Source organism: Chanodichthys erythropterus, chromosome 18, assembly GCF_024489055.1.
Source record: "Chanodichthys erythropterus isolate Z2021 chromosome 18, ASM2448905v1, whole genome shotgun sequence".
Taxonomy (NCBI): Eukaryota; Metazoa; Chordata; class Actinopteri; order Cypriniformes; family Xenocyprididae; genus Chanodichthys; species Chanodichthys erythropterus.
The window spans coordinates 24061527-24078355 of record NC_090238.1 but is presented as its reverse complement, the minus strand read 5'-3'; the positions used below and the strand labels follow the sequence as shown (position 1 = coordinate 24078355).

At 35.7% G+C, this 16829-nt stretch overlaps 1 protein-coding gene across 6 annotated transcripts in view; it reads right to left on the bottom strand.

Annotated features, from left to right (window-relative positions):
* Positions 1–16829, bottom strand: part of bahd1 (bromo adjacent homology domain containing 1) — a 47324-nt gene extending 30495 nt beyond the window's left edge. For 4 of the 6 annotated variants that reach the window (XR_010892479.1, XM_067366653.1, XM_067366654.1 and 1 more), the window contains exon 1: positions 16471–16826. The gene's annotated coding sequence lies outside the window, so the exon portion shown is untranslated. Of the gene's footprint in view, positions 1–16470 lie in introns of all 6 variants that reach the window. The other 2 variants (XM_067366650.1, XM_067366655.1) reach the window with 2 other exon arrangements.

The following is a 16829-nucleotide window of genomic DNA, read 5'->3' as shown; positions in this document are numbered from 1 at the left end:
CAGGGAGCCATTAAAACACACACTGCATGTGGCAGGATGGCAAACACAGCCTAAGCTATTACATAAATTTTAGCAATAAAAAGTGGGTGGAAATATTAGACCCTACTAACAAGCCCATTAGTATCTTGAGTGGAAAAAGCTTTAGAAAGTGAAATTTTCTGCTTTACGAACCAATCATGATAAAAGCAAAGCAAATGTCTGTGTCATCTCGAATTTCTGTCTGTCTTTTAAAACAGAAAACTAACTAAAAACAAATGAACAGGGGTAGCAATTAACACTGCAAGCAAAGCTCATTTTACACTGACACAAGCTCACAGCATAAACCTCAAAGTAGAGATGTTTTTCCAGCAGATCAGCCTTCAGCTTGACCTTCTCATGAACACGAGTATCTTACGCTACTATGCTGATTTAACGAGAGACAGAAAAACATTTGAAATAGGCTATTTAACTCACATAATTCAGCCTCATTTAAGAGATGCTCACTGCTTTTACAGATCAGATGGTAAAGCAAAGCATTATGATTAAAGGTTGGTATGTCATTGATGCCAACATGAGGATATTACTATTTTGAATTTCCCTATAAAGGTCGATAAAGTTCTGCCTATTAGTATAGACAATTGGTAAACACAATTCAAATACAAAAAATAATTGAAGTTTTAATTTAAATTATTGCTAATTTAAGTAGCCTAACATTAGTTTGTTATAGTATTTTTCTATATGCACAGGTGTAGAGTAATAATTGAGGTTTAACTTGAGTAGGCTACTATTGTACTTTTTGCCCCTGTATATCCAAATACTACAGACTACATTATTAACCCTGCTTTTCAAATTTACTTGATAGGAGTTACACATCAGCTGTTATGAAATGTTCAAATGAAGCTCTGTCAGCTCAGGTGGCATGAGCACACTGGTACCATGGGTTCATTTGCACACTGGCATTTGAAAAGCAGAGAATTCACTGACAAGAGGATGAAAAAGCGTTAATGTAAACCCACTGCGTCATCACACCAAGAGTGCAGAGGCACAGTCTGATACTGACACTAACTTGTCCAAGAGTTCACTGTCCACTGCGCGGCCTTCTGCCAGTTTAGCGACTCGGAGTAACCAATTTACTCCATTTCAATGCACTAAAGTGAAGCTTTTGGATAAATTGCTTCCTAAATTTGCTTCAGCTGCTCCTCTCTGAACTTCCCCATCAATGCATGATTTGTAAGTATACTGTATAATTAGTATATAATGTGTATAGTGGCATTCATGGAGGAGATTGAACTGTCATGAACTGCCAGACGTACAGCAACGCTCATTTAAATCAAAGATTAATATACCTATTTTTACATTTTATGCAGGACTTAATAAAAGCATCTTTAAAAAGGCACGCACAATTAAATGAGTGAAATCATTGTTTATCAAAATTCAGGAGTTTTACAGGTTATCTATTAGAGACCAATAAAGCCCAAACCAGTTCTGCTTCTAAAAGCAATTATTGTAGAGAAAAAGCCACTTTCAGATAAACTGATTAAACCAAAAGAAAGGCAAAGTGAGCACTGAGCTTTCAAGCTTTGCTGCCTGGATACGGCTGTAAGCTGCCAGTGGATCTCCTGTTGATGACAAACACCTTTTGCAAAGACTATTCTAATTTTGTTTTGTTTACTTTTTAGATAATTAGCATTATTACTGTTCATTACTGCAGATTTTAAAATGAGGTTTAAACAACAAACCAATAAAACAATGGAGCATCTCTCGAACACATGTGGGAAAAAACATATTAGTTACATTTTGAAATGCTGCAAGCTTTTTCCTAAATGCTTTCTCTGCAGCAGTTCTACAGTCAAAGTACTTGAAGATTTACAAGATACACTGCCTGGCCAGGGGGGGGGGGGGGGGTAACACATTTATCTTTTACAAATATCTTTATAATGATCTTGATTACAGCAATTGTCTCTTATGACATCAGCATAAGGGGCAAACTGAACCAAAGGAACATAAATCCAAGGGTTTCACAGGACGACGACTTGATGTCCAATAATATCTAATAAAATCAAATTGTCTTATTAATAATGTATAATAACACTCAAATGAGAAACGCTGAAGAAGGGTCCTAATAAAAAGATGGCATCTACAGTAGCCCTCCAACTACCCCTCTTCACCACTGATGTGAAAATTAAGCAAGCTTTAATATCAGTGGCTCTAATAATTTGGCTCTCTAAATTAACAACATGTCCTGTAACCAGATTTGTTAATATTCGGTCCCACTAAAGCATGACTAAAAATGCTTGTAATTTTTACAGAAAAAAAGTAAAAAAAAAAAAAATGTTACAGTAAAAGCCTGTTAATAGGTTACCATATATGATGAAAAACTGTATATTAATATATTAACATTATATATCATTTATTGTAAAATACTATCAAATGTATGGTTTTTGCAAATAGAAACATGAATTGCTATTCAATTTGTTGAAAAACAGTAAAAGGTCATTCCCAGAAGTCCCTGTGTGACATCAAATATGATTAAAGTTTAAATAAATAATTTAAATCTTCTCATTTTTGTTATCAGTAATGTACATTAGGGTGTTTTGTGTTACATCTTCTGTTAATGTTTATGTTACCCTGATGGCGTTTTGTTGACTCTGTGCACCATTTCTGTACAAGTATTGGCCATTTTTTATGGACAGGCTACTAACAATGATTCCTAATGTGGTGTTCTATTGTACCACCTGTATTATTATGGTTATTAGTATACATTTTAAGGTAAAAAGCAAATGTTGATAATCAAGTAGATTCGTATATTAACATTATCTAATGAAATGCGGTTAGAAGTGGTACAATATAGGTACCAATATGCTTTTCCACAATAATTGAAAAATTGTTACTGCTGTTTTTTATCATACATTTGATAAATTTCTTTTTAAAGTGTACGTTTCTTAAAATTCAGTGAGATATTACATCTCAAATATGATTGTTGCTGTAAATAAATTTACTTAGTTAAAATGAACATTGTTCAGTTTCCAATTCATTAGTTAATTTCTGTCATTAATTACTCACCCTCATGTTGTTCCACACCCGTAAGACCTTCGTTCATCTTCGGAACACAAATTAAGATATTTTTTGATGAAATCCGAGAGCTCTCTGACTATGCTGTTCTCGGCTCCAGTTTCGCAATTTAGCGCCCCCTAGTGAAGACATGCCTATATTTAGGCAGAGCATGTGCTGTTCAGCCATTTTGTGTGAGATGTTTGAGAGTGCACACAGACGATACCAATCTCCATCCACACTTCATTTATTCTTGGAAAAGGCATTGTCTTTAAGTGTTTTTTGAATGAATGTTTTTTGGTATTTCGTTAGATCATGGTGTATTTGGAGACGTTAGATGAGTGTACATGTGTATATACAAGACTATCAAGTACTCCTTAGCTTGTTGGATTCATGTTGTAATCTGGGGTATTCATTGTCAAGAATCTTTTGAAGCTTGTGTGAACATTTGCATAAGGGAAATGTAAGCTGTGTTCCCTGTAATGTTGTTTATGCTATTGCTATGTATGCTGTGCTATTTATTATTAGAAGCTGCTTATGCTTATCTATACTTCTACTGTTGTCTTTTGCAGTTTTACACCACTTCCATTAAATTGCACTTGGATTCAAGTCTTTTTTGGAGGAGTGTTAAGCTTGCTGCATAGCTATGTCTGCCTACACATAGTGAGGGCAGTAAACTGACTCCTCCATAGTCCTACGCTGTTGACATAGTAAGCACAGTGCAGCGGTCCCTTGTTTACGTCTGAACACCGACTCAGTATTGGCCGGCTCCTGTGTATGCATCACACATGCGTCGTGCTGATCACATGAACAGCGTCGGCCAATACTGAGCCGGTGTTCGGACATAAACACGGAAGCGCTGCACGGTGCCAACTACGTCAACTGCGTAGGAGACTGACAAGGAAGACAAGAGATTGTTGAATAAAGTCATTATTTTTGTTTTGTTTTTGCGCACAAAAAGTATTCTCGTCACTTCATGAAATTAAGGTTGAACCACTGCAGTCACGTTGACTATTTTAACAATGTCTTTAGTACTTTTCTGGGCCTTGACAGTGGTTGGTAATTAAATTGCTGTCTATGGAGTCAGAGAGCACTAGGATTTTAGGAGAAGAAATTCATGACAGAATTTACATTTTTGGCTGAACTAACCCTTTAAAGCAGAACTAAGTAACTTTTTTTACCTTATAAATAGTTTTCTAAGTCCTTACGATGGTTAATTGTCTTGTAGTGGTGTGTTTGAGGCGAGCACTAACCCCCTCTGGCACGTCTACGCCAAAATACAGCACTTGCAAGTTGAGCTGCATCGACCCGACACAATCTCGCCTCATGTTCACGTTCATGCGAGAGTGACAAAATGCTTTACGGTAATTCAAAAACAATGTATATATTATGACTTTATAAGACAATTTCGAAAATTACCCACCTCCATCGAGTGTACTGTATTTGCAAATTACCCACCTCTTCTTTCTTGTACTGTATTTGCAAAACTACTGCGCTGGTGAGCGTTGTAGTCGTTGTAGTCCAGAGCTGCACTTGGAGTATTTATGACAGTGTGATTCACTGAAGGAAACTGTAAGGGGAGCTTCGCAAATCTTACTGAGTTCCACTTTAAGATCAGTTATGTTAAAGTCAGCATGAAATGGAAGTTACGATAGTCTTTTCTTCCCTATTGTGATGTTTATCTGAGTGAAACAGCATCTCAAACTAAAAAAAGTAGGGCGGGATTTGATTTTGTTTATGGGGAACTGATTGGATGGTTGTGGTTTGCTATTGCTGTGATCTCATGTGAGTGACAGGTTGTCCCGCCCTCATGTCAGTAAACATGTCATGAGAGAAGAGATGATGTTGCAAGAGGGAGGGGAAGTTATTTTGATTAAAGATTATGAGGGCACTTGAATTTAAAAAAAAAAGATGTGCAAGGATAAGTCATTTATAATCAATACTGCAATATTCCATAAAAAATGATTTCATGGTGACTAAGGAAACCCATTTCCACAATCAAAGTTCATATAACATTGTTTTCATGTATAACAAAGTGGTTTTGTTTAGCTATGCATTATTGCCATGAAAAGCGCGTGAAAGATCTTTCAATACATCTAAAGAAAGCTTAAAGGGACCTTGGATGTACACAGCAAGCATGTTAATTTGTTTGCTCGTGTTAGTTCAGACTCTCAGATGACAGTTTGTTGCCACTGAACTGACAGAACACAGGAAGTCAAACTCTTGTTAGTTGTTAAGGAGTCTGTCTTCAAAAGCATGAAAGACACAGGGCAAAGTGCCCAGGAAAGCGCAAGGGATATTTTTTTCTCTCTCAGAATACACTCTTATGATAAATCTTGTTAAGATTACAGTGAAGAATCGACACCGTTAGATGCTTTCTGAGATTAAAATCAACAAAACTTTGACTGGATTTCCAGCTGTGTAGTAATGACCAGCACAAACAACAATAGAGGCTCAATCTTGTGTTCTTGCATGCTGGGTATTGCCATCTGTGATTCTGAAGACCATGTGCTCTACAAGCTTCAGGGGAAGCCTGAGATCTGGCTTGGAAGATTTTAGCTTGGCTCATAAACAGGCTTTACTGTCCTTTTAGAATAAACATTTTAGTAGTGATAATAGACCAGAGCTTCAACCCCTTCACGTCGACCACAGCTGCAAACCTGAAAACAGCTGAATCTGGTTTCGGTGGCCACTCTTACCCCCAGTTCTCTCCTCGAACACACCAGTAAATTTCACAGCTGTGGCTCTGGCACAGGACCAGGCCCTGTCTGATGGGTTTAAGATTAGCCACATGAAACGACTCTTCCCCCGTCAAGCATATGTGAGCTGGAAATCTATGTGACACATGTCCTGAAGGTAATGAAGAACATTCCACAGTGTCTTCATTCAAATAGAAAATACTGTAATCAAAGTACTTTTGATGCAGCCTGAAAAATGTCTTGCCTTTGGGGATTTCATCTAGGATGAAAAGAAGGGACATTTGAGCCTTTGTGAGTCTGTTAACTGACATAACTCCAATCTCACCCTAATTATCCTAATAAACATGATACATTTGTTTCATATAGTGTCACTAGTGGGATACTGCATCTCTATAGGTTTCCTTGAACAGCGTACAGTACTCTGCACTCAAGGAAAAACAACAATTAGTCATCATCACTGATTAGTCAGCTGACATTTGGTAGACATTTTGGTACATGTAATAATTCAAAGAACTGTTGAATTCTTAAATATTGCTATGCATGTGGAGGAAGATGACTCAAACATGTGAAACAAAGCATAAAGAGATTGTTTATCTGGTTAGATTATATGTTTTCAGTGCAAAATTAAACTTTCCAGTCAGTTAAACACATTTAACAGTTTTGACGTTTTCATGGTCAGAACTAGGGATGTAACGATTCACTCAACTCACGATGCGATATGCTTCACGATACGATTTTCTCATGACTTTTTTTAACAAAATGAGATTTAAGACAAATTATAAATGAAAAATTTTCTTTTTATTATTTTTTCAGACAAAATGCTGCATATTTCTTTGCCAAATTGAAATATCTTTATAACAAATCTAAATTTAAATTTTAAAATAAATCCTAATTCAAATAAATAAATATGAGTACACGAACAAGATGTTTATATGATCTATACAGGCTGAACTATCTGTAGCCCTTTAAAAATAGAGGCAACCACTGCATACATGCAGCATGAGCAGTTTTTGATTTAAAGGGGACCTATTATGCTCCATTTTACAAGATGTAAAATAAGTCTCTGATGTCCCCAGAGTATGTACGTGAAGTTTTAGCTCCAAATACCCCACAGATAATTTTTTATAGCATGTTAAAATTGCTACTTTTTGGGGTTGAGCAAAAAAAAAAAACGCTGTTTCAGTGTGTGCCTTTAAATGCAAATGAGCTGCTGCACTCAGCCTAAGAGGGCGGAGCTTCAAGAGCTGATTCTCCATCAGGAGTCAGTCAGGATGCACTATAATGTCAGCAACTGCAAACACATGCTGCATTGAGATTGAACAGGTATAGTTTAGTTCAGTTATGGTTATAACTTATATTGTCTTCTTCCACTATATTAGTACAAGCCTGTTGTACCGGACCTCATCCGAATGATGGGCAAAACTTTACAGATGTGTTTTATGATGTTTACTGTACTTCACACAAAAGATGAAGCGTCTGTTTTTACTCTAGAAAAATCACTGTAAGAGCTTAATAAAACACAGTGAAAGTGTGCATTAAAATATTATCCATCAACTCTCTCTCTCCCTTGCATTATCATCAACATACATAACGAATTACACAGAAACACTCGCTACAAAACAAAATAAAAACACCTCATCTTCAGCGGCTCAGATTTAGGTAGTAAATGGAGAGAGCTATATATATATCCAGCTACAGAAACCCAAAACGCTTGGGAGACATTCAGTGCAGCAATGGCGGTCTCTGTAGCTCACTGTGAACTCGCCCAGGGCGGTTCTATGTTAAAATGGCAGTGTCTGTCAACATTCGTGGGCGGGGCCTGTGGCTAATGTGACATCACACTGCCAGGGATCCGGAAACGGCTTCTTCTGAGACACTGCTTATGATTTATGGGTATTAAAAAAAAAAAAAAAAGGAGTGGTTGGATTTTTATCATTATAGGGTGGTTGTGTACACACACTGCCAACAAACATTTATAGCCAAACACCATGCAAAAGTGAATTTTGCATAACAGGTCCCCTTTAAATCAAATTGTATAATTTCAACATTTGAAGCAAAAACAGAATGGTCTGACTTTAGCTTTGTGAAATTATGCTACATAAAACTTAGCAGAGGGGCTACATGAGAATGCAAATACACCATCTAACAGCAGGTGGTGCTTATGGAACAGCGCAATACAGCGCTTCCTTGGTTACCGCTGTAAACAAAGCAGTGCTGCAAGCTTAAAAACACTACTTTAAAATGCTTTGTACGGAGGTAAGATACCAAGAAAATACCATCTACATTTTTCTGAAGACAGTTAGTTCCCCTCAGCACTGATACTAAAGTTGTGGTTGATTTGATAAGGCAATAATTATCTAATGTTATGACGAGAACTAGCCTAATAAACAGATCAGTTCGGCAGTTGTTTGTTAAAACTCTAAATACATTTTAAAAAAAAAACTACAGTTTAAAGTTGTTCCTTGAGGTTTACTTATGATGTTAATATTAATGTTTTTTTGCACAAAAAAAACAAATATAAAAAATTGTTATTTTCAACCCTTACTCTGACCCTCTGTCTGAAATGATCCGTTTTTAAGGGGCGGCTCCTTTAAGGCTTGTCAGTAAAGGGCCACTGTTATGATTGGTTATGATCACTGTATAGGAAATGGTATCAACGGCCGCTCGCGTACAATTGTAGTAAGTGTTGTGAAAACAATATCCATATAAAACCATCATTTACAGACAAAGAATGTTGAATTCAAGCACATGAAAAACATCAGAAAGTGAATGGGCATCTGTTTACTGTATCCAGTGTAGACATCGTCAGTGATTATAATAATGGATTCTAATCAACTGAACACCAGTGGACGGGGCCTATGTTGCGATGATGTAAAACTATTTGTCTATACTAGGCTTGTTTGACTTCATGCGGCTGACTTGAAGCAGTGCATGCCGGTAGGAAATTTTGGCCGACTATTGGCCGACGACATGTGACTGTGACATATGGCTTCAAAGAACCACGAGAGTGATTCTAGAGCAGCCGACTGAGTCAGCCAGCGCAGTTTCTCAAGAGCAGCTGCACTAGCTCTGACAACGACACAGCTGTTCCACGATTGGCCGGATTCACCGCATGAAAACGATCACATGTGTTTCATGCTTATTCTCACACCTTCAGCGCTGCACAGTCAAAAATCAGTTAAAGCTCTTTTCATGTAGTCGCGATGTTATATTGTGTCATGTTTATCAAAATAAAACTGATCTGCGCAGCATCGATGCATCTCGAACAAGCCTAATGTCTTGATCTGGGGGCAGGCATATGCAAATATATTTGCCCGTGTGATGTCACATCCAAACAAGCCATTTTTGGAACTTGATTAATCTTTCACACATAAGTTTTAAAAATTCTAGCTGCAGGGCCCCGTTATTTTAGAATGTATCGTCTTATTATTTAAATGGCGATGCATCGTGCTAGTTACATGACACACTGCAGCAACAATAGCGCTGTATAACTGATGTATATTGCTTTTATTTCATTTTTTCTTCAAAATATTCACAAACTTGTTAACTATGTCATCAACTATCTAATATTCCAATTCTAAAATATGTGTAAGTGAATAAGTTTTGTCATTTAAACAACTTAAAGTCCCTGTAAAGCAATATCCAAATATGTGTTCTGAGTTTCACACCACAGAAAAATGTGTTATTAACCACCCAGCCAAATTTGAATGATTAAAAAAACGGGCAAGTAAATTAATCAAGTTATCAAAATCTTGATAAAATAAGCAGTGTTCTCTGCTCTCAAATGCTGGAGTTGTGTCCGCTGTCGGAGCTGAAACTATGCTTACTCATGAGAAAGATGCGCTCTCTCTCAACTTACTTTTCTAATGAGTCAAACTGATGCATATAAACAAAAGAATCACCTTAGAGGGTTGCAAAATTTAGTAGCGTTTCTGTGGACTACCTACTAATTATAATATTAAGCACACAAGGCATCTTACACTCATTGGTGGGCGGGAGTTAGTCTCTCTTAGTCTGTTCAGCCCCATTCACCAATAACAGCGGATTATCAGTGAAACTATCTGGTGTTAAACGTGCCATCGAATGTTTTTTTACAAGATGTAATATAAGTCTAAGGTGTCCCCTGAATGTGTCTGTGAAGTTTCAGCTCAAAATACCCCATAGATTTTTTTTAATTAATTTTTTTAACTGCCTATTTTGGGGAATAATTAGAAATGCGCCGATTCAGGTTGCAGTCCCTTTAAATTGCGTGCTCTCCGCCCCCGGAGCTCGCGCTTGCCTTAAACAGCATAAACAAAGTTTATACAGCTAATATAACCCTCAAATTGGATCTTTACAAAGTGTTCGTTATGCATACTGCATGTATGCGTCGGATTATGTGAGTATTGTATTTATTTGGATGTTTACATTTGATTCTGAATGAATTTGAGGCTGTGATCCGTGGCTAACGGCTAATGCTACACTGTTGGAGAGATTTATAAAGAATGAAGTTGTGTTTATGAATTATACAGACTGCAAGTGTTTAATAATGAAAATAGCGACGGCTCTTGTCTCCGTGAATACAGTAAGAAACGGTGGTAACTTTAACCACATTTAACAGTACATTAGCAACATGCTAACAAAACATTTAGAAAGACAGTTTACAAATATCACTAAAAATATCATGATATCATGGATCATGTCAGTTATTATTGCTCCATCTGCCATTTTTCGCTGTTGTTCTTGCTTGCTTACCTAGTCTGATGATTCAGCTGTGCAGATCCAGACGTTAATACTGGCTGCCCTTGTCTAATGCCTTGAACATGGGCTGGTATATGCAAATATTGGGGGCGTACACCCCGACTGTTACGTAACAGTTGGTGTTATGTTGAGATTCGCCTGTTCTTCGGAGGTCTTTTAAACATATGAGATTTACACAAGAAGGAGGAAACAATGGAGTTTGAGACTCACTGTATGTCATTTCCATGTACTGAACTCTTGTTATTTAACTATGCCTAGATAAATTTAATTTTTAATTCTAGGGCACCTTTAAATTATCACTGAAGAGGTGGGTGTTGGTGGTGATTGACAGCTCTCCATCAAGATGGCTCTTCGCAAAATTAATCCACCTCTTCTTCATATCATCATTTTTAGAAAATGTAAAAAAAATTATACTGAGCTGTTTTGTATATTATAGCAACCTGGTAATATGCATTTGTGTGACGAAGGCATAGCTAGCTAGCAAAATGTAGGCTGTAGTAACTAAAAGTAATGACAGTAACTCGCAGGCGAGCTCTAGTGCATCATTGACAGTCATTATAGTTAGGGGCGGGGCCATGCTCGGTGGCTCCAATGCGTCATCAAGACACAGTTTTAACCACGCCCAAAAATACTGAACACAGTATTGGTGAAAAACAGTTTAACGGTCTAACTCCACAATTCAGTACTACATAGTTCACATATAATACCACACTTTGTAATGTGTTTCAGAAATACATTTGTAACATTTATAATGTGTTTAGAAACAATTCTCAGAATTGACTTTACAGGGACTTTAACTTATAATGATCTTGTTAATTAGCCTAATCTAACATGTGATGGTCGCCACCATGTTAATTTGCCTTGCAATTCAGATAATCGGATCTGTGGGATTTAAGTAAGTGGACGTTGAACTAGGAGAAAAATAGAGTAAACTTTATAGATACCTAGACCAGTGTTGGGTAAGTTACTCTAAAAAAGTAATTAATTACTAGTTACTAATTACATCTTCAATAGTGTATTTAGAATTGTACTTAGATTACTGTATAAATTACTCTCTCCAAAAATGCTCTTTTAATTCTTTCAAATAAATAATATAAAACTACATAAATTATTCTGGTCACATTTTAGATTAGTGACTTTTGCCTCAATAAACTCCTAATTACTGCTTATTAATACTTGGTAAAGTAGTTGTTAAGTTTAAGTATTGGGTAGGATTAAGGGATGTAGAATAAGGTCATGCAGAATAAGGCATTACTATGTGCTTTTTAAGTACTAATAAACAGCCAATATCCCATTAATATTCATGCTAATAACTAGTTAATAGTGAGAAATGGACACTAAAGTGTTACCATTATTCTTATTAACTCACCAAAGTATTTAAAGTGAGAAGGACACATAAAAACATCAGATTTTAAATGTTGATGTTAAATCTACTATTGTATTATATATATATATATATATATATATATATATATATATATATATATATATATATATATATATATATATATATATTGTTCTACAGTCTATAGACACTATTTAGTTCAGTTACTTCTTTAGTTAGTTACTAAGTTCAGTTACTTAGTAACTAGTTACACCCAACACTGACCTAGACAATGCGTATCTGATATGAATAAAACACATCATTTATTATAATTGAAAGGATTGTTATTGCCACTTACATAGACATTAGTGTGGATTTTTCAAACTAGAAATGTATTTTTTGCTAGTACCTTTGTGTATATAAATGTCGGAAACCTAAAATAAACATTATGTGATTGAAAACACTGAATAGTTGTGATATATGACAAGCGATAGCTACACAATAGATATACAAAAACGGCGCACTTCTACTCCTTATGAATGGGAGAAACTGCAACACACAATATGGGGGAATACGCCCCACCTTCTAAATAAAAGAACCAATTGCTGATTGGTAAATTCATTGCATCACTGCAGCTGCTGTTAGAAGCTCTGGTTCCCATAGAGTATTAGAAAGTATTAGAAACCTGAGACGCTTAGAACGGCACACGTGCATTGGCTGGTCAAGCCTTTAACACTATTTGAGCCCAAGAAACAATGACAGATTTTATTTCTGATTTAAAATATGTTATTTAATTGTGAGTTTGGCAAGCAGTTTTTGAGATTTCAGGATTCACCCATTCAAATAGATGGGAGTTGATCTTGGATGCCCAAAATAGCTGCCCAGAGGCTTTACAAAGATGGCCACTGAGTGAACAGACTTTCCTTGAAAGAGACTTAATTTGTCAATTAATCACATGATGCATTTAATGTTCTAATCACACCGGTGTGATCATATGCTCCAGGGACCAGACTAGAGTGATCACACTGGTGGTGTGACCGTGAAACTTATGAAACTTGCAGGATGTTTAATGGTACAATGACCTCTCGTATGTCAAAAGATCAAGACATATTTGATTTCTCATGTTATTATAACCTCTTTAAGATCAACCATTTTAAATTTAGGCTTCACAACATTATAACAGTGTTATTAAATGTTTTACATCATAACATTTAGCAGTGTTATTAAATTATTAGTGTTTTTACAGATAGCTTTAGGTAATGTGCATTTACAATTAAATAGACAATATCAAAATTAAAGTAATTAAATCTCTAAATCATTAAATAACTGATATGCTACCAATATATTGTGTGAATTTGGAGGCTCTGCTTGATTCAAATTCTGTCAGTGGCTTTGTCCCTGAGTCCCAATGGAAGATGTTTATATTACTTCTGGCAGACTTTATTAAAATCAATAGAGGCTATTATTTTATATCTTGTTTGTATCAGCAAAAGAATCAATGCTTTAAAGATAAACTAGCATACACCCTGTATCTCCACTTGTAATACAGTGAAGCCGTTGTGTAATCATTACAACTTTGTCTTTTTAAATCCAATTCTCCATGTCAAATTTTTAGATTTGATGTGCAACGAGTGGAGACGAGGCGGCCCTGTTATACTCCATGTTGTACAAATTTGGTAAAACGGGGTTATGGACCATTAATCTAAAAGTCAATTTGCTTCACATAAGCTGCCGTCTGTAATGGGATATCACTGATGATCTGCTCAGTGAAAAATCCTAATCATGCATACATGTTTGATGGATTTCTTTTTCCCAAGAGGTGATAATTCATGTTAAACATGAGCTGCATTGATTAAGTAAGAGACGGATCTGTACTAAGCGCACTTGACAAATAGGATGAGTGCAAAAGGAAACTCTTTCTATATCTGAAAAATGTTTGACATTTATTCATGATATAGCTGTACCTATCAGTTACTGGCAATATTTGATACATATTTAGATAGGTTTAGATTAATTTAATGCCTACAATTTCAACTCTACAACATTAATTTCATATAACTGTTAAATGTAATCTTTTGCACATTTCAAAATGAATATCTAGTTTTCATAGTGTACATTATAAGGTTGTGATGCCTAACTTCACTTTTAGAATTTGAAATGATTGATGTTTAAAATACTGTATTGAATTTTATTATCTGCCATTATCAGCATTGCCCAGAATTTCAATATCAGTGCATCTCTAATAATTCCTTTGGCAATTTATGAAATTAACAGAGATTTTAACATGAGATTTTATATTCATTTCCATATGTATAAAACAGACCTGTAACCTTACTACAGTCTTATAGTCATTATTTCATGCTTTACTGAAAACATAAAAACATTCTCTGTCCAGTTGTTTCATATAAATCTGTTAAACTGAGGAGTATACCACTGAAAAAAGGTGTATGATTTACTTTGAAACAATTTTTTTTTTTTACTCAGAAATTGCTAGTAAATTTCAAAGATTGAAAGATTTTAACAGTATAAAATGTTCTCCAATATTATTCGTTTTATTTACAGCTTTGAAAAGTCTAGTTTTCTACACATAAAAATACTCTAAAAAATGCTTTGCTGTAAAATGCCTGCAGTTATTTCAACTTTTTAAGCATTTTGAGGCCTCTCATTACTTCCTTTATATCAATCCTAATATTTACAAGGAAGGTAATACTCTTGTGGACCACATACATGTACAACAGACCCTGAACCCCTAAACAGGGAATAAAAACCTCATTTTTATTCATACTGCTTGATTCTTTTCCCTCAGCTTCAGCTTTAAGCTTTCATCTAAGTAATACCATAATTACAGTCACTTTGTATTCAGCAGACCTGAACGCTATTTATATCCTCTTCTGATAGTAGCATTTAGACCTTAGGTTATATTTTACCTAGTCAGTTTAATCAAAACATTTCACCTTTAGCTGACTGTTTTGGACGGTTGGTAGGAAATGTTTTTGAGCACACTGCCTTGTAAGTGTATTAAGGCATTTAGGTCAAACAAAACCAATGAAACGTAAAAACAAAACAATCATCACAAAATCATTTTTACAAAGATTTCAGGCACTTAAAAAGGGCAGCCTAAAGGAATGTGAATAAAGCCACACTGAACATCAGACTACATCATTCAAATATCCTATAATTGGATCATAAAATAGGACAACAGAACATACGCTTGCTCTCAAACATGGCAAGGAGGATCTAGATAATAATGGCATAAAACCTTTAAACTAGCTGACCAGACTGAAAATTCAAACAAATATGAAAAATACTACAAACAGAATAGATCTTAAAATAAAAAATAAAATATATTTTCCATACCAGCTTGCTTGTCATGTCTTTTGTGTGTTAACATAAACCTGTGCTTCATCATCAGTGTGTTAATGACAATAATATGAACTTAACTTAGAGATGGTTCACCAAAAAATGAAAATTCTCTTATTGTTTACTCACCCGGTATGAGTATATCTAACCTGTTTCATTCTTCTGTTGAACACAAAAGATGATATTTGGAAGAGTGTTGGAAACCAAACAGTTGATGGACCCCTTTGACTTCCATAGTATTTTTTTCCCATACTATGGAAGTCAATGGGGTCCATCAACTGTTTGATAAACCATATTCTTCAAAATATCTTGTGTTCAACAGAAGAAAGAAATTCATACAGGTTTGGAACAACTTGAGGGTGAGTAATTGATTTTTAGGTGAACTATCCCTTTTATTTGAAAAAGCTAATTACAATTAACTTGTCAAACATGTTTCATTTTAGGCTAAACATTTTGTCAATAAATAAGCAAAACCAAAAAGTCCAACAATTCTCTCTTTGATGAAAACAAAACTGTAGATAGCACTTGAAAGATAGCTAGCTGGGCAGGTAAGTAAACAGCAGTATGACTCTTTAATCAATCTTTATCGACAGAAACAAACGTTTCAACTAGTATTGTCACATCCCAAAGCACAGCAATATGGTGACACCGTCATGAAGTAATGTCATGGAACATAAATAGCCCAAGTCTAAACTCTCTTAAATATTAAAAATGCTTTTTGTTGTGTGACATTCCAAAATGAATTTGCCTCATTAAAGCCTTTGAAGAATCAATAAAATGCAGTATACAAGAAGCAAATGAGTCAAGTCGGCAATCAATGTCGGTAGCCTACAATAACAAAATTTTCTAAACTTCACTCTTTTTAAAAAAAACAAAAAACAGACCATTGACTTTTATACTCGAATAAAAGTCAGACAATGTGAACAGAGCAAAAATATCAGTTTCAATTTCCAGTGTTTTCGACAGGGAACAACCAGTGCAAAGACTACAACCCGTGATTGCGTTACAAACAAACAAAAGATTAGACAAACAACTGCGAGCGACGCGACGCGACAAACTAGGACACTCCTTTTACATTCTACCGTAAAAGTTTTCGGACAAATTTCTTGATTATATTGGAAGCGTTCTAGTGATGCGTCGCGTCGGAATGTGATGTAGAAGCATAACAAGCCTGTCATTATGAATAACGAAACTAAACGACTTCTTATCAAAAAGCCCTCTTAATTACTTTACAGAGAGACGGGCTTAGAAGAAACTAGGAAAGCACGCTTAAAAAAATTCGACTTATGCCAAAAAACTTATTTAAACGCATCTTACCTTTAGTGGTGTCGTGGACTTAAATGACATACTTTATTGGTAACACACAGTGCTGGTCCGCTGTTGTTCCTCTCTTGGGTTTGATCTCTTGAATACATGGGAAGAGAAGCTCACAGTCCTGTCATCCTGAGGATAACACCTGGAATAGAGCAGACTCATGCAGAACTGACACAAACACTTTTGCCATGGAGTTTACGTAACACCACCATCCGCTGTTAATGGCGGTGTCCCAAATCCTAGTGATCTGCCTGCCTAGACTGCATTTTTATGCATCACAGTCAACCGAACCGACACACAACACGCCTCTGAGACTCTGAACATGCTGCGCCCACTTTTCATTCTCGAAAATGCGGGTGAGG